Source organism: Bos javanicus, chromosome 8, assembly GCF_032452875.1.
Source record: "Bos javanicus breed banteng chromosome 8, ARS-OSU_banteng_1.0, whole genome shotgun sequence".
In the NCBI taxonomy this organism is placed as follows: Eukaryota; Metazoa; Chordata; class Mammalia; order Artiodactyla; family Bovidae; genus Bos; species Bos javanicus.
In genome coordinates this window covers 6,376,648-6,400,980 of record NC_083875.1, presented here as the reverse complement: position 1 = coordinate 6,400,980, position 24,333 = coordinate 6,376,648, and the positions used below count along the sequence as shown (strand labels likewise).

At 43.4% G+C, this 24,333-nt stretch overlaps 1 protein-coding gene and 1 long non-coding RNA gene across 5 annotated transcripts in view; one reads left to right on the top strand and one right to left on the bottom strand.

Annotated features, from left to right (window-relative positions):
- LOC133252398 (uncharacterized) overlaps nucleotides 1-24,333 on the bottom strand; it is an 89,542-nt gene that overhangs the window by 31,642 nt on the left and 33,567 nt on the right. The gene's annotated exons all lie outside the window — the stretch shown is intronic.
- SCRG1 (stimulator of chondrogenesis 1) overlaps nucleotides 1-24,333 on the top strand; it is a 107,546-nt gene that overhangs the window by 58,043 nt on the left and 25,170 nt on the right. The window contains exon 4 of one of the 3 annotated variants that reach the window (XR_009737908.1): nucleotides 3,174-3,381. The exons of 1 other annotated variant lie outside the window; for it this stretch is intronic. The gene's annotated coding sequence lies outside the window, so the exon portion shown is untranslated. Of the gene's footprint in view, nucleotides 1-3,173; nucleotides 3,382-16,950; nucleotides 17,078-24,333 lie in introns of those variants that run through there. One more of the 3 variants, XM_061424944.1, reaches the window with a different exon arrangement.

The window sequence follows — 24,333 nt, the reverse complement described above, 5'->3', positions numbered from 1 at the left end:
CACTGACTCATCAGAAATGCCTCCAGTATTGAGACGCTATCAAGCTCTCACAGTAGCAGACACATTTTTCAAAATTCAAATTTTCTCTTGAAAGCACACTGTCACTGGCAACATTCCTTGAAGTCACTGGCTCACTGGGTTCATTTGAAAGAAAAGATATGCCAAAACTCAATCTGAATAACTGTAGTCTGTCTTTCAAGTAAAAACTGCTTAATGAAAAAAGAGGTTCATTTATCTTGGAATGTAGATAATGACACAAATGTTTATCCTTGTAGGACGTCACATGCAGAAGTGGTTCATGTGTCACAGAATATTATGCATGCTCAGAGTTGAGACTGAATAAAAGTCACAATTTTTACTAAATCTTCAAGAACATGCTTAATTAAAGTGGGCTTTTTTGGGTTCCTGTGAATGCACGGCGATGGATAATGCAACGCTGACCAACACAGCTGGATACGCAGTGCAGTTTCACACTAAGGGACCAGCAGTTTTACCCACTGTTGCCTTTGTGCCATCGGTGCAAACATCAATGCAGTGAAAAAGCAAACAATGCATTAGCATTATTATGACCTCACAGATCCTCTGAAATATGACAGTTACATGGCCTCAGCCTAATCACAAAGAAGATAAATACTAGTATAATCCTCAGCAGCATGAAGGGGGAGCATCTTTATTCTGTATTGTCTGAGTTTTAAGAAATAATCCTGTATGACTTTTACAGTTAATACAGTGAAAAAATAATTGGCTTAGAAATACCTCCATTAAAAAAGTGCGTTTGGGGCTTCCCTGGTGGTTCAGTGGTAAAGAATCTGCTTGCCAATGCAGAGACATGGGTTTGATCCCTGATCCAGAAAGATTCCACGTGCAGCGGAGCAACTAAGCCTGTGTGCCTCAGCTACTGAGCGTGCAGTCCTCAACAAGAAAACCCATCGCGGTGAGAAGCCCACATACTACAGCTAGAGTAGGCCTGGCTCTCTGCAACCAGAGCAAAACCCGTGTACAGCGACAAAGACCCAGTGCAGCCAAAAATACATAAAACCATTTTTAAAAAGTAGGTTTGCATGATGTCTTAATTTATCATGTGGGCCCAAATATCCTTAAAAGTCTCCTCAAAGAGTCTTGTGAAATGTCCCCTAAAAACCCCAGTCGGTTCTGAGACCTGCAAGAGTGCTTACTTCCTGCACTGAACACAGCGGAGGAATTATGAAGGTGGAAGACAAGAACTACATGTGATACATAGTCACAAGAATTTGAATTTGAAGAGACTGGCTCTATTCTGTCCTAATTATCAGTTACATGCTCTGTAAAAACAACTTTCTAGAAATACATCATATATGTTTGACTCAACATGGCATTTTTAAAAAATAATTTCTATAAAAAGTTGGATACTGGGTTCTTTATCAGAATTGTATTATGAACTGGGACTTCCCTGGTGGTCCAGTGGCTAAGACTCCATGCTCCCAATGCAGGAGGCCCAGGTTCGATCCCTGCTAGGGGAACTAGATCCCGCATGCCACACTAAGACCCGGCACAGACTAATAATAAATGTTAAAAAGAAATGTAATATGGAGTATATAATATTTCTTCAAAGAGAAGCCAGATTTAATTTACATCAATTTAACATCATTTTAAACATTTCAGAGAGATAGATATATCAATTAATATGCTTTCTTGCAAGGAAAAAGGCTAACTGGTTTACCTGAGAAGAACATTGATTAATTCGTGTAGTTTGGAGACCAGATCAGAGTGGGCTTGGTGAGGCACGTCAGGGGCTCTCTCGTCTCTGGATTCCCTCAGCCTTGTCATCCTGCCATTCTGGACTGTCCTCAGCCAGGGACTCCTGGTGCAGACCTCGGGGGAAGGCTTCCCTGACTCTAACACCCTGCCCCTTGTTTTCCTGTGGACCTTGCAGTGTCGGGAGCAGCCATCATGCACAATGACTGCTGCAAGTCAGCATGGCTCTAAAAACATACTCTCTGTCCTCGGAATGCAGAGAGAAAGCTGATGGCATATCAGCACACTGCATGAATCATATGAACTGTGCATCAAGGTTAAAGCACAGAGTCACAGACGTAGAGACCAAACATACAGATGCCATGGGGGAAAGGGGGTGGGCTGGGATGGACTGGGAGACTGGGGTTGACATATACACATGACTATGTGTTAAATAATTAATAAGAACTTGCTGTACAGCATAGGGAGCTCTACACAGTGCTCTCTGGTGACAAAAAGGGGGATATATGTATATATACAGCTGGTTCACTTTGTTACACAGTTGAAACGAACACAACATTATAAAGCAATTATACTCAAATAAAAATTAATTAGAAAACCAAGAAACATGAGAGTTCAGAGGAGAAAGTCATCAATAAAGGCAAGGCAGAAACATCTCCCCAGGGCACGAATTCTCCTCTAGCTGTCTGGAGACGCAACACAAACCCCACTCTCTCCAGGCTCCCTGGGTCTGGGGGCTTGCTCTCCAAAGACAGGTGACCAGCACCTGCAGGTCAGTCTGGACCACCGGCACCACAGCTGTAACAGGATCATCCCCTGTTACAGCCTTAATCATCCCAGGATGCTAGGGCTGATTCTAGATAAAAAATATGGAATTTCATCATTGTTGTCCGACTTTGTTGATACAAGTCCTGGATCATTTTCCACCTGTTCTGTGGTAATTCCTTCTTATTCTCGACTATTAGTATGTCTTCTAAGGGGTCTGAAACACTCTTCATAAGAGGTAAAACTAGAAGCCTCATTCCAGTCAAGAGGTTTTACATTGAAAGAGATTAGAAAATCCTCGAGCTGAATGAGAAAGGAATTTGTGGGTTCTTCTCCCTTCTCATCAAAACTACCACTTTTAGGCACTTTCTAACCTGATACTTTATTTATTTTTTAATATAAATTTATTTTAATTGGAGGCTAATTACTTTACAATATTGTATTGATTTTGCCATACATTGACATGAATCAGCCCTGGGTGTACACGTGTTCCCCATCCTGAACCCCCCTCCCACCTCCCTCCCCATCCCATCCCTCTGGGTCATCCCAGTGCACCAGCCCCAAGCACCCTGTGTCATGCATAGAGCCTGGACTGGAGATTCGTTTCACATGTGATAATTTACATGTTTCAATGCCATTCTCCCAAATCATCCCACCCTCGCCCTCTCCCACAGATTCCAAAAGACTCTTCTAGACATCTGTGTCTAAAGGATGCATATTGAAAGGATCCAAAAATATGGAGAAACAGCCTTCAAATTCCTACCACATCTGCCCTCCAGGACTCCTCAGAACACGCAGACTGAAGCTGAGGTGATGACTTCAGATTTCTCATGAGTTTCATGAGGTGAAAACTAGATGGGAAGCAGCCATAGATTAAACACAAGGAAAGGATGCCAGACTGGTTGGTTTTAACATACACCGCGTGCGTGTGTGTGTGTGTGTGTGTGTGTGTGTTGCTCTGGGTGTCTTACATAGTAAACTGTTTAAAGATTATTCAGTAACAAGACTGCATGCTCTGGGAAGCTCAGGGAAAGTTTGCTTCTTTTCTAAAGTAAGTGGGCAGAGAGCTTACAGTAGAAAGAAGATGGTGAAAGCCGTACTTGATGTTAACACAAGACAGTCTGTCTTTCATGTTCTCCTGGATTCCATGGAGAGGAATCTTAACCTCATTACCGAGCCATAGACATTCCTGGTGAATTTGGGTGTGTGGGCAGAAGCGGTGGAGGGGGGAGTCAGCAGCAGGCCAGGACCCTAACTAATCACAGGTTTTGGAGATGCTTAGATGAGTGAGGCTATTAAAACCAAGGCACAAGATACACACACTACTATATGCTCAGCAGCAAAGAATCTGCTGGCCAATGCAGGAGACGTGGGAGATGTGGGTTCGATCCCACATCTGGGTCAGGAAGATCCTCTGGAGGAGGAAAGGGCAACCCACTCCAGTATTCTTGCCTGGAAAATCCCATGGACAGAGGAGCCTGGCAGGCTACAGTCCATGGGGTCACAGAGCAGGACACGACTTAGCAGCTAAACAGCAACAACAAATATACAAAAGAGATAACCAACAAGATCCTACTGTATGGCACTGGGGAAGCATAGTCAATAGCTTATAATAGCCTATAATGGAAAAGAATCTGAAATGTATATATGTATATATATATCTCAAAGTGATTCAGTTATGTAATATAAATATTATATATAATACACATGTATATATATAAAAAACTGAATCACTTTGTACACCTGAAATATTAATAACATTTAATATTGTAAATCAACTACACTTCAATTTTTAGGAGGGAAAAAAAAAAAAAACCAGCCCATGAAGGCAGGCTGGAGAGAAAACCGGAGAATGGTGCTTCATGAACATGCAAGCCCAGAAGCAGCGCGGCCTCTCCGTGCCGCCGTGAAGGTGCAGGTTCCGCCCGCGCCAGGCGTCCCGCGCACCCTGGCACGCGGCCCGGTGCATGCTGCGCACAGTTGCCCAGATGTGCGCACAGCTTCAGGCGCACCCATTACACGTGCAGATACTTTACGCACGTTTGTGGGCAGCATATACATTGAAGAAAACAGGAATGCACAGAGCAGGATTGTGTTTGCTTCGGTGTGTAGGTGAACTCTGATGGAACTTGGTAGAACTCAGAGCGTTTATGAGCATGATGGATGACCCTCCGGGGGCTCGTTTCCCACCCTCCCGGCTGCGCTGGAGCTCAGGCCTGCGGTGACAGCACTGGGTACGGAAGGGACGAACAATGGGTCCTGTGAGTTCGCGGAGCTGGGGCTGCCCTGCCTGGGTGGGAGGTCCGAGCATCCGTCTTGAACAGCACATAATTCAGAGGGGAGTGGAGGGGTTCTTGTGGCATGTGGAAATAGCAACGGGGTAAAATGAGAGCGAATCATGAAAGTGCACTCAAATCACCCAACGTGCTGAGGATTGTTCATGTCAACAGATCCCCCCACTGAGAAGCCGCAAGCCTGGTGAGCTTCCCGATCAGATCCAGGGCCCATCCGTGCTAAGTCCCCAACAGTATCACCCAGGCTGGGAGGCACAGGTGACCAGCCGGCTCAGTTAGAAGATATGTAGCCTTTTCATCCCTTTAAAAACTTGTTCACTTGAACTTTTAAAATGCTAATACAGGTAAGTCAGCAGGACTGGTTGCTTCAGCTGCAAACCCAGAACAGGGCTGCCCCCTTGCTCCGCCTTCCCTCGGTCTGCGACAGTCACAGAGCCGCTGCACCCAAGCCCCCACTTCACAGGATCCCTGTTTTTCTTGATCTTAACAGATCTGGCGTGCTTTCTTCTGGCTGTGCGCAAAAAGTTCCTGACATCCTCAATTTTGTGACAGGTGGCAAGGAGGTAGCAGGAAGAGAGGACACCCTTTTGCACACTTCCCTTAGGAAGCGGTGCTTTGTTTGCTTCCTTGTTTTTGATACTGAGGCTGTCCTCTGCTCTAGATTTCATTACAGAGTTACAAAGCAAGAAAACTGGCCCAGCTAAAGGTCAGTGAGACTCTTTCTTGCTGCTCACCCTGGCTATGTTCTTTCAGATGTTCACAGGCAAATCTCATATGCTGGACAGAATATTCGTAAGGCCTTACTATTTTCAGAAACTATTAACAATGCAATGTAGATGATAATTCTATAGACCTTCTTAGGAATGGTATTACTGCGCCTCCTTTGGGTATCTATTTTACCGACTGCCAATACAGAGAGTATTTGGATCCAGCCTAAATCCTTCCTTCTGCAAATCAAACATATTTCCTCTTGTTCTATTCTTAATGGAGACCAGACTTCTTAAATAATCAGCCTTCTTTGTGATACTGAAGACGTACGCTCCCCACCACACATTCCACTGCACTGTCTTAGTTACCCGGCCCAACAAGGGTATTCTGCAGGGAACAGGGTGTCTCTCTTTATGAACCAAGTTCAATTTTCTCCTTTCTAGTTTTATTAGCAGTAAGAACTTCTCTTCACATAATACACTGAAGTGAAAGGTGCCACAGAAAACGCACCACTTTCAAATCCCTCAGGGGCTTGAAACTGTCACTCTTGTAAATATTTTCCAAGTAATGCTGTTTGTAGGATAACTACAGTCTGAGTTTTTCTGTCATCAGAATCAAGTGACTGGTTCTCTGATGACTTTTTTCTGCTCTGAAAACATAATGATTCTGATTGTTTCTGGCAGATTGTCTAGTCCAAGGGTAAACTTTGATTCTCTTTTTTCAAAGTGAACTAAAATAGAGTGTTCATCAATTCAACATCAGTCAGTCTGTATAATTAAATACTATCTCCTCTATTCACCGTCTATCCTACATCCTTGCTCTTTCTCTACTCTAACCACATACAGTAACATAAAGTCCTTTATTCTCAATATTTGATTCTTATGCCTAAGATTTTCTGGATATTTATACATTTTCCCCACCAAGACCTTCTATGTTTATTGTTACTGCTTAGTTGCTAAGTCATGCCCAACTCTTTTGCGACTCCATGGACTGTAGCCCACCAGGCTCCTCTATCCATGGGATTTCCCAGGCAAGAATACTGGCGTGGGTTGCCATGCTGACCCAGGGATTGAACCCATGTGTCTACTGCATTGGCAGGAGGATTCTTTTAACACTGGGAAGCCCGACCTTTTATATGCTGCTGCTAAGTCGCTTCAGTCATGTCCGACTCTGTGCGACCCCATAGACAGCAGCCCACCAGGCTCCCCCGTCCCTGGGATTCTCCAGGCAAGAACACTGGAGTGGGTTGCCATTTCCTTCTCCAATGCATGAAAGTGAAAAGTGAAAGTGAAGTCGCTCAGTCGTGTCCGACTATTAGTGACCCCATGGACTGCAGCCTACCAGGCTCCTCCGCCCATGGGATTTTCCAGGCAAGAGTACTGGAGTGGGGTGCCACTGCCTTCTATATATGTGTCCATTAATCCCAGAGAATAACCATGTACTCATAAGATCATTATAAAATAAGATAAAACTCTTAATAACAACCACAAAAGCTGCTATTTGTTAAGTATTTCTTATAATCCAGTGTTTTTGTTAGGTGCCTCCTGTAAATTACCATATTCCATTCTTTCAGCAAAATGCTGTAAGTTGAACTATGTTCCCTCCAAAAGATACCCTGGAGTCCAGACTCACAGTACTTCAAAGTGAGACCTTATTTGGAAATAAGGTCTTTACAGAAGTAATTAGGTCAACATAATGTATCAGGGAGAACCCTCATCCAATATAATTTGTGTCCTTAAAAAAAAAAAAAAAAGGAAATGTGGTCACGGAGACACACACATGAAGAACGCCACGTGACTATAAAGACAACTGTCTACACCATCTAGAAACTGAGGACAGAGGCCTGGAGCAAATGCCTCCCTCACAGCCTCAGAAGGAACCATCCCTTGATCTCAAACTTTCAGCCTCCAGACCAGGAGGTAACATCTTTCTGTTGTTTAAACCACCAACTTTGTTACAGCAGCCCTAGAAAATGAATGCACAACCTTACAATTGCAGTCTTCTTCTCTTTTTTAAAATGAGAACTCTGTAGCATAAGACAATTAAAGACCTTCCCCAGATCCTACAGGCAGTAGTCGTAGGGCTGCTATGCAACAAAGATCTGTTCTGTTCCTAACGCTTGCTACTCTGTCTTGCTGCCTCCAACCTAAGCTTGCACATGGGCTTACTGTGTATACCTACAATTGCACAATCAAGGGATTTTTAAATTGCTTACTCTGAGGAGAACTTTCTGAGGACCCACTTTCCTATGTTTTGGGAATGAGTTATTGCAGAAAGCTTGAGAGGGAGGTAGAGACAGTGATCTGGTTTGGAAAAGGCAAGGTTATATAAACAAAAAGTGGACTTTCCTGATGGTCCAGTGGTTAGGACTGGACTTCTAATGCAGAGGTTGTGGGTTCGAACCCTGGTCAGGCAGCTAAGACCCCATGTACCTCTTGGCCAAAATATCAAAACATGAAACAGGAGAGATGTAACAAATTCCATAAAGACTTTAAAAATTTGTAGTTGTCCAGTTGCCCAGTTGTGTCTGACTCTTTGCAACCTATAGACTGCAGCACACCAGGCCTCCCTGTCCCTCACTTTAAAAATGGTCCATATCAAAAAAAATCTTTAAAAATAAGTAATTTTTAAACATAAGTACCTCTCATGCAATATTTGGGACATGCTTATATTAATTTTTTCCCTTGTTTAATGTGAAATTAAAATCTCGCTGGTATTTTTGTAATTCTATTTGTTAAATCTGGCAATTAAAATTCTACCCCAGAACTTTTAGTTTGGGGCCTCAGTCCCCGAGCTGGGAGCGATGGCATAAAAGTGTCAGCAAAGGTGGGGACACTGAGCCTGGTCTGCATGTAAAGTCCTTGAATTGCCTGGTAAATGCTTGGGAATGTTCAATAAATACTGCCTATTTTTATTATGGGGGCTTCCCAGGTGGGTCAGCGGTAAAGAATCTGCCTGCCAATGCAGGAAATGCAGGTTTGATCCTTGGGTCAGGAAGATCCTCTGGAGAAGGAAACAGCAACCTGCTCTAGCATTCTTGCCTGGGAAATCTCATGGACAGTGGAGCCTGGTGGGCTACAGTCCATGGAGTTGCAAAAGAGTTGGACATGACTTAGCGACTAAACAACAACTATTGTTATTATAGCAATTGGGAACTACCCTCGTAGGTCTCAGGAAAAGATGCAGGGGAAGGCAGAAGGCAAGAAGATAAGAGCTGTTATTATTGTTCCAAGGGTAGACTGGTGCTGGGGGCTTATATAATGAGGTGAAAGACTGATGAGATATGCTGCTTTAATGTCCCATATCTGTTCTTCTTGTGCATCTCATTGGGCATTGAGCCAATGGAATGAAAAAGCAGAGAGTTCTGACAGCACAGAGGACTAGGGCCTGCAGACACAGTGGCCACTGTACTGACTCCTGAGGGGATGCAGGAGAGATTCAGGAGATGTCTGAGATACATGGGAATGGATGTCTTTTAAATTAAGTGTATTATGGCACTGGAAAATTGCTAGGAAGCCCAGCTACCAATCAAAACAACCAGAAAATTCCTTGCTGCTGAATGAAACTCAAGAAAAGCATACAGTGATCTTTTTGAACGGCTTACACCTTCTGAGTTGCTGGCTAGACACTCCTAAGGAGTCATGAGAGATCTTTTGGAAAATGGAAAGAATGCCACAAGAGCAAAAAAAAAAATTAAGTCAAAGTGGTGGTCATGAAATTGGCAGCTCACTGATAACCCTTTTTTTCTTTATAGTTTCTTTTTCTAAAAAGGATTTTATTTATTTTTGGCTGTGCTGGGTCTTCGTTGCCGCACAGGCTTCTCTCTAGCTGTGCGGCACAGGCTTCTCACTGCCAAGGCTCCTCTTGTTGTGGAGCACAGGCTTTAGTGTGCATGGGCTTCAGTAGTTTTGGCTCCCACGCTCTAGAGCACAGCCTCAGCAGCTGTGGTGCACAGGGTTAGTTGCTCTGCTACATGTGGGATCTTCCGGGACTAGGGATCGAACCCATGTCTTCTGCACGGGCATGCAGATTCTTTACCACTGAGCCACCAGGGAAGCTCCATCTTTTTTTTTTTTTTTCTTTAAAATACACTTCTACTGCTGGGTTTACTGGATGTTACAGAACCATGCAAGTATTTCCACAGCAGCCAATTCTTGTCAGTTCAGGAGTCATAAAGTATATATGTTGCTTTCTCTCTGATGACTGGCACAGGAACATGGAAAATTGGCAGAAATAGATGATGACTGACAATCTTCCATGTTCCTATGCCAATCGGAAGAGATTCAGTAGATGTGTGAGAGAATATTTATGATGAAACCTTATCAATTCAAGACACTAGGTAAAGCAAAATTTCAAATTTATGTCACTTATTTCAAATGGTTTTTGACATCAGATACTTTGAACCATTAAATAGAATCCTCCTGCTCCACAGAAGTAAACTGTTTAACAATTTAGAACTACTGTTTTCCTTCATTATCTTTATGACAATTCTCCTACCTTTCAACCTTTTTATTTCTTAAGATGTATCCTTTAATGGTGATAAAAGGAAAGGGATGAGGTTCAAATGAACACTTACACTCATGGCAATTCTGGCAAACGTGTGGATGGGGAGGGGAGGGATGTGACTGGCTACAATTAGCACCAAGTACATGTCCGTGAACAGAGAAGTCTCTCCATAAATCCTTCAATAATTAATTAATGAGGGACTCAACCAATTTCTGCCTTCTGGACATTATCACACATAATCAGAATTTCATAGTAACTATAAAACCATATGAAACGACCAGTGACCGCAAGTTATATTTTAAAAAATTAATGGGCATGTTAATGCCCACTCTACTAAAGGCACATGTGCTCTAGTTTTCCAGTCTCACAAAGCATTGGAAAACCACAGCTGTTGATAATGCTTTCTACTTGCCAGATCCTGTAACCGTGCACTTGCCTTCAACATGGCATTTGTACCACATTAAAGCTTGGCAAGCTTAATCTTCGCTAACCACGGGCAAATGGGAACATGCTATAAAGTATAAAAATAAATTTCAGCCAAAAGCCATTATCAAGTATATGTTTGTTTGGATTTGACTAAGAACCTCTCATTTGTTCATGCACACTTGGTGTCTTTACATTCTGTGTACCGATTACTCTCGCATTGACTATATCACATGCCTAATAGTCCAGGAAGGCTCTCAGCACAGGAGAGCAGGAAAGAGAGGGGAGAGGAAGAAGTCAGAGTGAGGATGTACCTCCCCTGTAAACCTTGGGGGGACTCTTCCTCCTCTCCTGCCCAATGCACCACACTAAACGTGTTGTTGAGTAGTTGGTAGTTGATTCTTTTATATGTATGTATAAAAGAATACATGTATCTAGCAACAAGCCTCATAATAGAATAAAACTATGCTATCTGGATTTGCTTCTCAGGTGGCTCAGTGGTAAAGGACCCACTTGCCAATGCAGGAGACTGGGTGGGTTCAACACCTGGGTCAGGAAGATGCCCTGGAGAAGGAAATGGTAACCCACTCCAGTATTCTTGCCTGAGAAATCCCATGGACAGAGGAGTCTGGTGGGCTACAGTCCATGGGGTCACAAAGAATCGGATGCGACTGAGCTACCAAACAACAACAACAGCCCCCTGTCGTGCTCCATCCACGCCCGCCTTCCAGTATCTGGAGACGGGAACCACATTCCAGGCATCCTTTTTCAGTGCCCAGGAAATGGACATGTGGTACGAACAAACACCAAACATGTGTACCCACTTTCTGGGTTTCAGTTGGATTTTGTTCTATCGAGGAAAGAAAGCAAAGCAACCCCCTCAAACAAACCAAAGAAACAGATCCTTTTCTTAACAGTCATCAACTCACTCGCTTCTTTATTCAGTCATTTTTGAGCTTCCACTAAGTACTAGGTGTGACCTTTGAGGCCATTCACTCCAGGGAGTGGACAAGATGACCTGTAAAAGTACTTAGCACAGCGCCTGGTATGTGGCAGACAAGCCACAAAATTAGATTTCTTTCCTTCTCAAATCCTTATCCTTGAACTCATCAATCGACCAAAACCCATCAATCAGCCAACCTGAAGAAAACGATAAGCTGCCAATCCAGTGTCATCGTCCCTTTAAATACCCCTACCCACCATGCAGTTATACACGGTGAGGTTAAGCATGTGAGTCAGGGAGAATAAAACACACACAGGCAGAGTCGTGGCTCATGATTCTTGCTTTGCCACGTTTCGTTGTAAAAGAGGAGAGGAAATGGTCAGTGAAGGGTTCCAGGATTTCTAGGCTGTATCTGAACATACACACATACACATACACACACTTTGGAGAGGTTGTGTTGTTAATCTAGGCAAACAGCTTTGCAACTGACACTAAGCATTTACTCTCCTCTCTGGCTGTTTGACTGAATTTAACTTTTATTTACAAGCAACTTCTATAAATAGATACAACCTTAAAGCCAACACTTTATGCCCCATTTTGTACCCTACTTGACATTGTTTTCCTTGACTCCCAACACTAGGTCAAAGATGGAGGAGAAAACGATCTGACGTATCATCAGTTTGTCATGATATATGCCAAATGCCACCACCAGATTGATCACTGCCACAGGGCAACCCACACTAATCCCCGAGACATCCAGAGTGAACAGACCCTGACATAAAAGCAGCTGGAGAAGTCTTTGCAGGTCCAAGATATTTAAAGAACTCATCTATGACCTCTACTGGTCAAGCTATTAAAACACAACAGCTACCATGATTTCAGAAGTGTTTTCATTCATTCATTGATCAAACACTTTTTAGCGCCTACTATGTCCCAGGCTTCCCTGGTGGCTCAGATGGTAAAGAATCAGTCTGCAACGCGGGAGACCTGGGTTCAATCCCTGGAGTAGAGCGTGGCAACCCACTCCAGTATTCTTTCCTGGAGAATCCCCGTGGACAGAGGAGCCTGGTGGGCTGCAGTCAGTGGGGTCACAAAGAGTTGGACGTGACTGAGCGGCTAATCACACATGTGCCAGGCACTGACGAAGGAATGACAATAAACAAAACAGACCTAAAAACTCCCTCCCTCTTAAAATTCAACTGGGCAGCGTTTAAACAATATGTGTTGTAAATAAGTTGATTGTGGAGTATTTTGGAAGGTAATAAGTGCTTTTAAAAAGAGGAAAAAGTAAATCAAGGGAAAGAGACTCAAAAGCATACAGTAGGTGGAACTGGAGAAGCAGGCTGCAGAATTAAATGAGACCCTCAGGATACGTGTCAGTGCAAGGGTAGAATTAAGCAAGGAGTCCAAGGAGGCGAGAATCTTAATAAGTTAAGACGTAACACACAGGAACTCCCTGCCAGTGGCTAAGACTTCTGCACTCCCAATGCAGGGGGTCTGGGTTCGATTTCCCAGCCAGGGAACTAGATCCCACATGCCGCAACTAAAGATTCCACATACCACAACTGAGACCCCATGCAGCCAAATTCATTCATTACTTTTTCAAAGAAAAGATTCATTTTAAAAAAGCCCTAACACATAGATTCTCAAGTTAGTTTAACTAGACATCGCCTGAGAGCAAGTTTCTTTTTCACAGTTTCGCAAGAGATTTTAGAGTTAGTCAGACTTGTGTTCAAGCCTATATGGGTCAGCTTTGCTGCAGCAACAAACAACCCCCAATTCTCAATGGTTTAAAGGACAAATATTCACTTTTTTGTTTACATCTTGTACAGGCTGCGGCTAACTCTGAGTCAACTGTGACTGGTGGACTCAGCCCTGCTCCACATGTGTCCTATTTCAGGGGTAGAGCTGAAGAGACAGCCACCTTCTGGGGTATGTTGTCCCCACAGAGGAGGAGAGGGCTGAAGTACATCTAATTGCACCATGGAACTTACAGCCTCTTCTCATTTGGGGCATACATCAAGTTTATTCACACTCCATTGACCAAAGAAAGTCCCACTGGCCAAGCCCAGAGTCGGTGGGAGCAGTAAAGTGTAAATGTGGCCCAGACACAAGAGCAAGGAGGGAGTGGATAACGGCGAGGAAATAACACAGCGTAACCGTGGGGAGGCACTCAGCCTCTCACCTTATCCAACAGCGAAACAGGAATAGGAACAGGCTACCTGTGAAGAATAAATGAGATATTATAAATGTACTTAGCAACGTAACTGGTTTATATGAAGGGATGAGTGAAAGTCGAAGTTGCATCATCACTCTGGCCCAATTCCTCTGGAGGGCTGGGTGGCTGTTGGGTGGGAGGTGGGGTGGAATTCCCTGGCAGTCCAGTGGTTAAGACTGCGTTTCCTTTGCAGGGGGTGCGGGTTCAATCCCTGGTTAGGGAGCTAAGATCCCACATGCTGCATAACCAAATAAACAAATAAGCCAAATGTACCTTTAAAAAAAAGTGCTTAAAAAAAACCAGAAGTTATAGGGGCAAGGAGTGATGTGTGGGAAAACTGAGAAGCCTGGGACTGAAACCTTGATCCAGTTCTTTCTCTAAATCCTGGATAAATTACTGATCTATAAAGTGAGGCATCCATCTAAATGATCTGTAAGGTTCCTTTCTGGGGCTAAAGATCCTCAGTTCAGTTCAGTTCAGTCGCTCAGTCATGTTCGACTCTCTGCGACCCCATGAATCGCAGCAGGCCAGGCCTCCCTGTCCATCACCATCTCCCGGAGTTCACTCAAACTCACGTCCATTGAGTCAGTGATGCCATCCAGCCATCTCATCCTCTGTCGTCCCCCTTTCCTCCTGCCCTCAATCCCTCCCAGCATCAGAATCTTTTCCAATGAGTCAACTCTTCGCATGAGGTGGCCAAAGATCCTCAGTCTGGGATAAAATATTAACAGGGTTTTCTTTCCTTTTTCTCTAGAGCCGCTGCCGACTAGTTCTAACACCAGGTGGCGCTAGACAACAACTTAATGGAAAAAGATGAGGGCTTTTCTGTGGAGATTGGAGAGTCTAGAATTATTATTTTCTTATAGATTTGTTGGAGAAGGCAATGGCAACCCACTCCAGTGTTCTTGCCTGGAGAATCCCAGGGACAGCGGAGCCTGGTGGGCTGCCGTCTATGGGGTCGTACAGAGTCAGACACGACTGAAGCAATAAAGCAGCAGCAGCAGCAGCAGCATAGATTTGTTACAAAGCAGAGCTGTTGCATTTGATAGCTTTTCAGGAAGCACCACTTTGAGGAAACACCACCCCAAAACATCAAATGCTCCCTCTAGTCCTAGGACCTCATGCTTTGGGAAAGGACTCTGGGAAATTGGGAACTACCACATTTTTCTAGGGATTTTGGAATAGGAGAGGTACATTTTTTTTTTTTTTTTAAGCAAAAGCATGAGATCATTGGAGCTGTGCTATAAGATGATATAGATAGCAGCCATGTGATGGAATCTGGCATGGGGGAGAATTATTCAGCAGACTCATATAACAGGATGGGATCCATGTTCATGGATCTGAGACAAAAGAGTGGGAGTGAGCACAGCAATGGGTGAGATGGTGCAGCAACAGATTCTAAAACTTGGCAACTATTTACATCAAGAGGCTTCAAATAGGATAAATCATAATGAAAGATGGCTCCCAGATAAGTAGGAAGATGCTGGGGCCACTGACAGCACATGATTTTGGGAGACAGTATTACTGTTATTCCTGCACTTCAAATGCACACCCATAAGAATAAAACATGATGGTTCCTGCCTCTTAGGTACCAAGAAGCCCCTGGTGCATGAGTATTGGTCTTAAAAGGGCCAGACTTGCCAGCTGTGGAAAGCATTGAAATGCTCCAATATGACAACTAGCCTTTTCTCGAGAAATGTTTCCTTATACATGATTTTAATGGTGGTACTTCATAATCTTGGAGTAGGAAATGGCAACCCACTCCAGTATTCTTGCTTGGAAAATTCCATGGACAGAGGAGCTTGGCGGGTTACAGTCCATGAGGCTGCAAAGAGTTGGACATGACTAAGCAGGCGCACACACACACACACTTTAAAATCCAGAGGCATTTCTCTGTTGATAATGGGGACAGGGCTACATCCATGAGGCTGCAAAGAGTTGGACATGACTAAGCAGGCGCACACACACACACACTTTAAAATCCAGAGGCATTTCTCTGTTGATAATGGGGACAGGGCTACATTGGATATCTCTGTACCTTTCAATCAATTTTGCTGTGAACCTAAACTGCTCAAAAAAAAGAAAAAAGGAAATCTTTTTTTTTTTTTTTTAATTTTGGCCAATTCTGGGAAGATGATGAAGTAGGAAGTTCTGAGAATCTGTGTCCCACCCTGGATAACAATTAAGCTGGCAGAATCTGTCTGATGTAACTACTGTGGAACTCTGGACAGTTTATTGAAGGCTTGCAATGTCCAGGAGACGATGTGGACAGTTAATTTTGGCCAGTTTCAGCTCTCAGCACCACAGCAGCCTTGCATCCTCACCCCCATGGCAGGCAGCTATGCCTGATTCCTGGAGCAGCTTGTCCACAACTTGCAGGAGCCTGGGTGGGCAAAGTGGATACCAGTGGTCTGTGCTCTGATCACTGGTCGCTGTTCCTGACCACATAGGTCCAGATAAAAAGTCAGTTTCACTGTTGTAGCACCTCCCCCCACTAATGCAAGTCCCTCTTCATCTGGCTTAAGTGACAGCCAGGAGATTTAAAGGAACAGTGTCCTTTTTTTTTTTTTTTTTTTTTAAACAGTGCTTGTTAGTGAGGTGCTAATAAGCAGACCAACACACACATACTAGAGGTCCCAGAAAGAGAAGAGAGAAAAGGGCAGAGAGGGTATTTGAAGAAATAATGGCTGAAAATGTGCCAAACTTGATGAAAAACACAAATATAAATATCCAGCAAGTTCAACAATGTCCAAGGATGGTGAGCTGAAAGTCCCAAAAAAGAGAACATCCAGGAAGCAGCAATTCAGCAGCAAATAATCACACACAAGGGATCTTTAATAGGACTATCAGTAGATTTCTCATCAGAAACTTTGGAGACCATAAGGCAGTGGGCTGATATAGTCAAAATGCTGTAAGAAAAAACCCGTCAACCAAGAATTCTGTATCTAACAAAACTGTCCTTGGAGAGTAAGAGAGAAATTAAGCTATCAAGATAAAAGCTAGGGAGTCTGTTACCAGTGGACCTGTTGTGCAAGAAATGCTCAAGAGAGTCCTACAAGGTGAAATGAAAAGACACTTGAAGCCATAAGAGAAACTCAAATCTCTATGGAAAAATCACAAGTGTTAGTCACTCAGTCCTGTCTGACTCTTTGTGACCCCACTGTCTGTGACCCCATTGTCTGTACTGGAGCGGATTGCCATTTCCTTCTCTAGGGGATTTTCCCGATCCAGGATTGAACCCAGATCTCCTGCATTGCAGGCAGACTCTTTACTGACTGAGCCAGCAGAGAAGCCCATCAGATGGAAAAAACAAGAAGCCCCTCAGATGGAAAAACATTTATCTTTTTCTCTTCCTCGAGAGCTCTGGACCCCTTTCTACTCCTCGAGGACCCTGGACCCCTTCCTCCTTGAGGGCCCCAGACTCCTTATCAACCTACCTAAGAATTAACTCTTATACAAGATGGAAACATCAAGATCTCAACAAAGGTAAATACATGGATAATTATGAAAGCTAGTGTTATTGTAACAATGGTTTGCAACTGAACTTTTTGTTTTGTACATGACTTGAGAGTATTGCATTTTAAAAATATAATATTTTACATTTTGGGGCATATGATGTAGACAGAGGTAATTTTATGATATCAACAACTGAGAGGGATTGGGGTGGAGCTGTAAAGGAGTTTGGGCATGTTATTGAAGTTAGGCTGGCATAAACGCAAACTATACTGTTATAACTTTAGGATGTTAAAGAAAATCTTTGCGGTAATCACAAAGAAAATAGCTATAGAAGATACACAAAAGGAAATGAGAAAGGAATGCAAACATTTCACTACAAAAAATCAACTGAACACAGGGCCTTCCTTGGTGTTCCAGAGGTTAAGACCGCACTATCCCATTGCAAGGGGACCTACGATCCTGCAAGCCACACAACAGGCCAAAATAATAATAATTTTTTAAAATTAAAAATCAACTTAATACACCAAAAGAAACCAGTAAGTAATGCAGGAGATGAATAATAATAAGAAAAAAAGCTACAAGACATTTAGGAAACAAATAGCAAAATCACAGAAGTAAATCCTTACCAGTAATTATTTTAATTGTAAATAAACTCTTCTGTGGATCACAACAAACTGTGGAAAATTCTGAAAGAGATGGGAATACCAGACCACCTGACCTGCCTCTTGAGAAATCTGTATGCAGGTCAAGAAGCAATAGTTAGAACTGGACATGGAACAACAGACTGGTTCCAAATAGGAAAAGGAGTACGTCAAGGCTGTATATTGTCACCCTGCTTATTTAACTTATATGCAGAGTACATCATGAGAAATGCTGGGCTGGATGAAGCACGAGCTGGGATCAAGATTACCAGGAGAAATATCAATAATCTCAGATATGCAGATTAACACCACCCTTATGGCAGAAAGTGAAGAGAAGCTAAAGAGCCTCTTGATGAAAATGAAAGAGGAGAGTGAAAAAGTTGGCTTAAAGCTCAACATTCAGAAAACTAAGATCATGGCATCCAGTCCCATCACTTCAAGGGAAATAGATGGGGAAACAGTGGGAACAGTGGCAGACCTTATTTTGGGGAGCCCCAAAATCACTGCAGATGATGACTGCAGCCATGAAATTAAGAGACGCTTACTCCTTGGAAGAAAAGTTATGACCAACCTAGGCAGCATATTAAAAAGCAGAGACATTACTTTGCCAACAAAGGTCCGTCTAGTCAAGGCTATGGTTTTTCCAGTAGTCATGTATGGATGTGAGGGTTGGACTATAAAGAAAGCTGAGTGCCGAAGAATTGATGCTTTTGAACTGTGGTGCTGGAGAAGACTCTTGAGAGTCCCTTGGACAGCAAGGAGATCCAACCAGTCCATCCTAAAGGAAGTCAGTTCTGAATATTCATTGGAAGAACTGATGCTGAAGCTGAAACTCCAATACTTTGGCCACCTGATGGGAAGAACTGACTCATTGGAAAAGACCCTGATTCTGGGAAAGATTGAAGGCAGGAGGAGAAGGGGACGACAGAGGATGAGAAGGTTGGATGGCATCACCAACTTAATGGACATGAGTTTGAATAAACTCTGGGAGTTGGTGATGGACAGGGAGGCCTGGCGTGCTGCAGTCCATGGGGTCGCAAAGAGTCTCACATGACTGAGCGACTGAACTGAACTGAAATGAACTCTTCAATCAAAAGACAGAGATTGGCAGAATTGATAAGAAACACAGAATATGACTACATCTACAAGAGACCCATTTTAGATCCAAAGACATAAATAGAATGAAAGTAAAAGGATGGAAAAAGTTATTTCATGCAAACAGCCACCAAAAGAGAACATGAGTAGATGTATGAGGTACTAAGAGTAGTCAAATTCTTAGAGACAAAAGTAGACTGGTGGTTCCCAGGGGCTGGAAGAGAAGGGAAGGGGGAATTATTGTTTAGTAGGAATACAATTTTAGTTTTATAAGATGCAAAATGTTACAGAGAAGGATGGTGGCAATGGATGCACAATGTTATGAATGCATTTAAATATCACTGAACTTAAAAGTGGGTAAGATGGGACTTCCCTGGTGGCACAGTGGATGAGACTCTGTCTGCCAATGCAGGGGACAGGGGTTCGATCCCTGGTCCAGAAAGATTCCACATGCGGTGGAGTAACTAAGCCCATGGGCCACAACGACCAAGCCCATGTGCTATAACCACTGAAGCCCACTTGCCTCAAACCTGTGTTCTGCAACAAGAGAAGTCACAGCAACGAGAAGCCCACAAACAGCAACCAGAGAGTAACCCTTGCTCACCGCACCTAGAGAAAAGCCTGCACAGCAATGAAGCCCCAGCACAGCAAAAATAAAAATAAATAAATGAATAAATAAAATTATAAGAAGAATGGGTAAGGTGGTATCAGATCAGATCAGATCAGTCGCTCAGTTGTGTCCGACTCTTTGCGACCCCATGAATCACAGCACGCCAGGCCTCCCTGTCCATCACCAACTCCTGGAGTTGGTAAATTGTATATTATATGTACTTTACACACATACACACAACTGTAAAAAAGAAAAGTAATACAGAATAGCATAACTATTTAAAAACAAACAAACAAAAAAACCCTTAGCAATTTCTTAAGCCTCCTATATGCCAATGTGGCCACAGAGCACAGCAGAAGGAACAGTCACTTTGAGGTCAGATGGGCCTAGTTTGAAATCTGAAAATCCAGCTCTACTGTATAGTCAAAGCTATGATTTTTCAAATAGTCACATACAGATGTGAGAGTTAGACCATAAAGAAGGTTGAAGAATTGATGCTTTCAAACTGTGCTGCAGCAGAAGACTCTTGAGAGTCCCTTGGATAGCAAGGATTTCAAACCAGTCAATCCTAAAGGAAATCAATCCTGAATATTCATTGGAAGAAGTGAGGCTGAGGCTGAGGCTCCAATACTTTGGGCACCTGATATGGAGACCAATTCATTGGAAAAGACCCTGATGCTGGAAAGAGTGAAGGCAGGAGGAGAAGGGGGCGACAGAGGATGAGATGATTGGATGGCAGCATGTACTCAGTGGACATGAGTTTGAGCAAGCTCGGGGAGACAGTGAAGGACCGTGCTGCAGTCCATGGGGTCACAAAGAGTCAGACGTGACTGAGCGACTGAACAACAACTGCATTAACACCTCACTTCTCCTGTATCAAACTGAGCGGAAGAGAGCATGTTTTTTCAGCTTTGAAGGTACTCTACTGCCTGGAGAAAGTTACTTAATCTCTCTGCATCTCAATTCCACCCTTAGCATATGGGATAGAATATCAGTCTCACAGTTTAGCCATGAGAAATAAAGATAAGGTGGTTAAATGTAAGTTACTGTTCCCTTTAAACACGAGGCTGTTAGGATGCCCTTGTATGAATCTATCAGACAAGCTCAGCAGCAGCAGAGATAAATATAAGGCCATGGCTTTCTGTGGGCACCTTTTGCAAGAACCGTTGAGCTCTTATGAGATATTCAAAAATCAAATATATTAAGCTGGCCTATAGCTTGATACTAGGGATATTCACTGGTTCACAATAAATAAAGAGGAAGAAGGAGTTACACAATGCAGCTCTGTTCTAATTTCTCAATCACTACCCAACTGAAACCTTGCTTCATGAGAGATTAGCCACAGCCTCTGGGAGCAATAAACATCCTGCGTTGCAAACCCCATTTTGCCATCTCACAGAACCTCCATAAATCTCAGTTGCAAGTGAAGGCATCTCTTATTTTATCTATGTAGTGACTATTTCAAGATCATTTTTACAACAGTCATCATTATTAGTCCTTTGGCCAACTCTCCCCATCAGGGAAAGAAGACATTAATATGCAATGCTGGTATTTCTATTTTGCATTTAGGGCCTGACTGGTGGTTCAGCAGTAAAGAGTCCATCTGCCAATGCAGGAGATATACGTTCAGTCCCTGGGTGGGGAAGATCCCCTGGAGAAGGAAACGAAAACCCAGACCAGTATTCCTGCCTGGAGAATTCCATGGACAGAGGAGCCTGGCAGGCTACAGTCCATGAAGTCCCAAAGAGTGGGACATGACTTAGCAACTAAACAATGAACAACAACCTCTGCAGAGAGTATTAGATAACCAGTGACGAACTCCCATTCCACGTCTCCGCTTTTCTAAACAAGCCCAGATTATCTGTCTACCACACCTCCAACCACATTAACCCAGACAGGGTTTCTTCAGGTGGAACACAACACAATTCTGCTCTGTTCACATTCGATCATTTTCCTGAGCCTGTGCCTGGCTCGTCCTAACCGTTCCCATCTTCTCGGCGTGTCATTACAGGCTCTCAGAGAGAGCGGACTGCAGGCTCTCTTCCCTTATGTCCTGATTCTTATTATTACATCCACTGATGGAGTGACTTTCCAGGTCTGGGGGCACTTGCATATGTGTGTGACAAGTTCCGGCAGCCTTCCTGGAGCAGGACGATGCCTCTCACCGCCGGCCAGTGCTTCTGTTCATCTGTGGCATGCCCTTGCGATACGTTGTATTTATTCTGCCGGCACGCATTCCTGCCTTCCTAGAGGAAGAGGTGAATAAACCACCCGGCCTTTCCCCGCAAGAAAGTAATTCTTTCACCTTAGGTGGGCCATCTGTTTCTCTGAACACAGCTCTGCTTTGACTTGACTTGAATACATCTTGTCCCAGGCGTTTTGCCAGCTGTACCAAAAAAAAAAAAAAAAGCTGTAGGCTCCAGGAAATGGAGCAACTAAAAGTGGTTTCCCTGTGATGTCAGGTCACTTTTTCTTTCTGAAATGTAACTTATGGAATTAACCTAAAGGAAATTGTGCATCACTCTCCTTAGGGGTGGTTTGCAGAGCGGCAGGAGGCCCTGATAACAACCAACCATGAATTTCCTAAGTCTCAGTCTCACTGAGGTATGTCACTAGATTCAGCACTGTGCCTACAAATGGAGAGGAAAACGGGGTGCTTGCACTGGACCCCAAACAGAGGACCCCTAAGCTAAAGGTTCTCCTCAACACCAGATGCAGACCCAGTCCACACACGCAGTTTCAGTATTCATTTCTCAGTCTCACTCAAATGCCTGCTCCTTTCTTTTTTTTTTTTTTTTTTTTTTTGCATTTAACTTTTTACTTTATATTGGAGTATAGTCAATTAACAATGTTGTGATAGCTTCAGGTGGACAGCAAAGGGACTCATCAAATGGCTGATTCTGGTGCCCAGGTGTGTTAAGAAAATTTTCCTTAAACCATTTGGAATTAAAGATCTCTTCTTAAGCGCCCAAGCTATTGGGGAAAAAGTATTACCCAGGGCAGAAAGAGTATCAAAATATTCAGGCTGCACAGCAAAAGAAAATACTCAAGAAATACTCAAGAAAATGAAATGACATCCTATATAATGAGAAAAAATATTTACAAATCTTATGTCTAGTAGGGGGTTGATAGCTAAAATATATAAAGAATTTATTCTAAAATCCTATAGGAAATCAACCCTGAATATTCATTGGAAGGACTGATGCTGAAGCTGAAGCTCCAATACTTTGGCCACCTCATTCAAAGAGACGACTCACTGGAAAAGACTCTGATGCTGGGAAAGATTGAGGGCAGGAAGAGAAGGAGGGAACAGAGGATGAGATGGTTGGATGGCATCACGGACTCAGTGGACATGAGTTTGGGCAAACTCCAGGACACAGTAAAGGACAGGGAAGCCTGGCGTGCTGCAGTCCATGGGGTCACAAAGAGTCAGATATGACTTAGTGACTGAACAACAACAAAGAATTCATATAACTAAATAGCCAAACAAACAAACAAACAATCCAATTTAAAAATGGGCCAATTCTACTATTGGTTTATTTAAAATGGACCTACCATATGATCCAGCAATTTTACTTCTGAGAATATAACAGAAGGAAATGAAAACACTACATTGAAGAGATATCCATGTTCATAGCAGCACTGTTCACAACAGCCAAAACATGGAAACAACTGAAGTGGCCACACAATGGAATATTCAGCCATAAGAAAGAAGGAAATTCTGCCATTTGCAAGACGTGAATGGAACTTGAGGGCATTATGCTAAGTGAAATGAGTCAGACACAGAAAGACAAATACTGTATGCCCTCACTTACACGGGGAATCTTGAAAAGAAAAACTGCATTGAAAAAAGAGATCAGATGTGTGGTTACCAAAGGCAAGGCATGAGGAGAAGACCTGGAGCCTTGAGCTACTCAGAAAGGACAAGACCATGGCTGATATTTAGCCCCTATGCACTGGCACAGTGTTCCCACAGGTTAACACACAGAACCATGGCCCTGAGGGCTGATAAACAGCTGAGGTTAGACCACATATCACTGGATGGCCATCTAAGGCCACCCTGCAGGTGGCAATGGACTTGGGATGCTGGTCCATGAGCCAAGCAGCTCGAGGCTGGTAGCTGCATGGACACAGGCCCCGTGGGCCCTCAGGAGGGGCCCAGGTGGGCAGGAGGCCAGCAGGGGACAGCACTGCAGGTGGGGACGGAAGCAAAGGGGCTCCAGGTACAGGCTCCATGAGCTGTAATTTTTTTTTAAGATTTTTTTGATGTGGACCATTTTAAAAGTCTTCATTGAATTTTTTACAATATTGTTTCTAGTTTATGTTTTGGTTTTCTTGGCCAAGAGACATGTGGGATCTTAGCTTCCTGACCAGCGGGTTGAACGTGCACCCTCTGCTTTGAAAAGCAAAGTTTTAACCACTGGACCACCAGGGAAGTCCCCACCCAGAAATTTCTAAACATCAATAAGAGACTTAGAAATAATTAGAATGATTTGGTGACCATTTTGTCTTATATCACAGCATAAGTAGCTTCAGGATGAGTTTAGTTTAGAGAATACACAGGGAAATTTAATGTTTTTACTTATATAATGATTTACTGAAATACATTTGTTTATAAAATGTATTTTGCCATGTAAGTGGTTAAATACTCTGCACATCATCGTTAGACTGGGCGGCGGTAAGCTGGGGGATAGCAACTCAGACAGTGGAGCCTGGAAAGGCTTCACTGAACCCCTGCTCCCCACCATCCCAGAATGACCAGACTTGGGCAGATTTTGGGTTTTGTTTGATTGACAAATGAAATGTCATTTTCCATCTGTGGCTGAGGACTGCGCCCACCATACCCAATCAGGAGTTCCCAGCCACTGCTGCTCTCCTGAACCTTCCAAAGGGTCTGACCTGCTGTGCAAGTATAGACTCTGCAAAGGAAATGCTGGGTT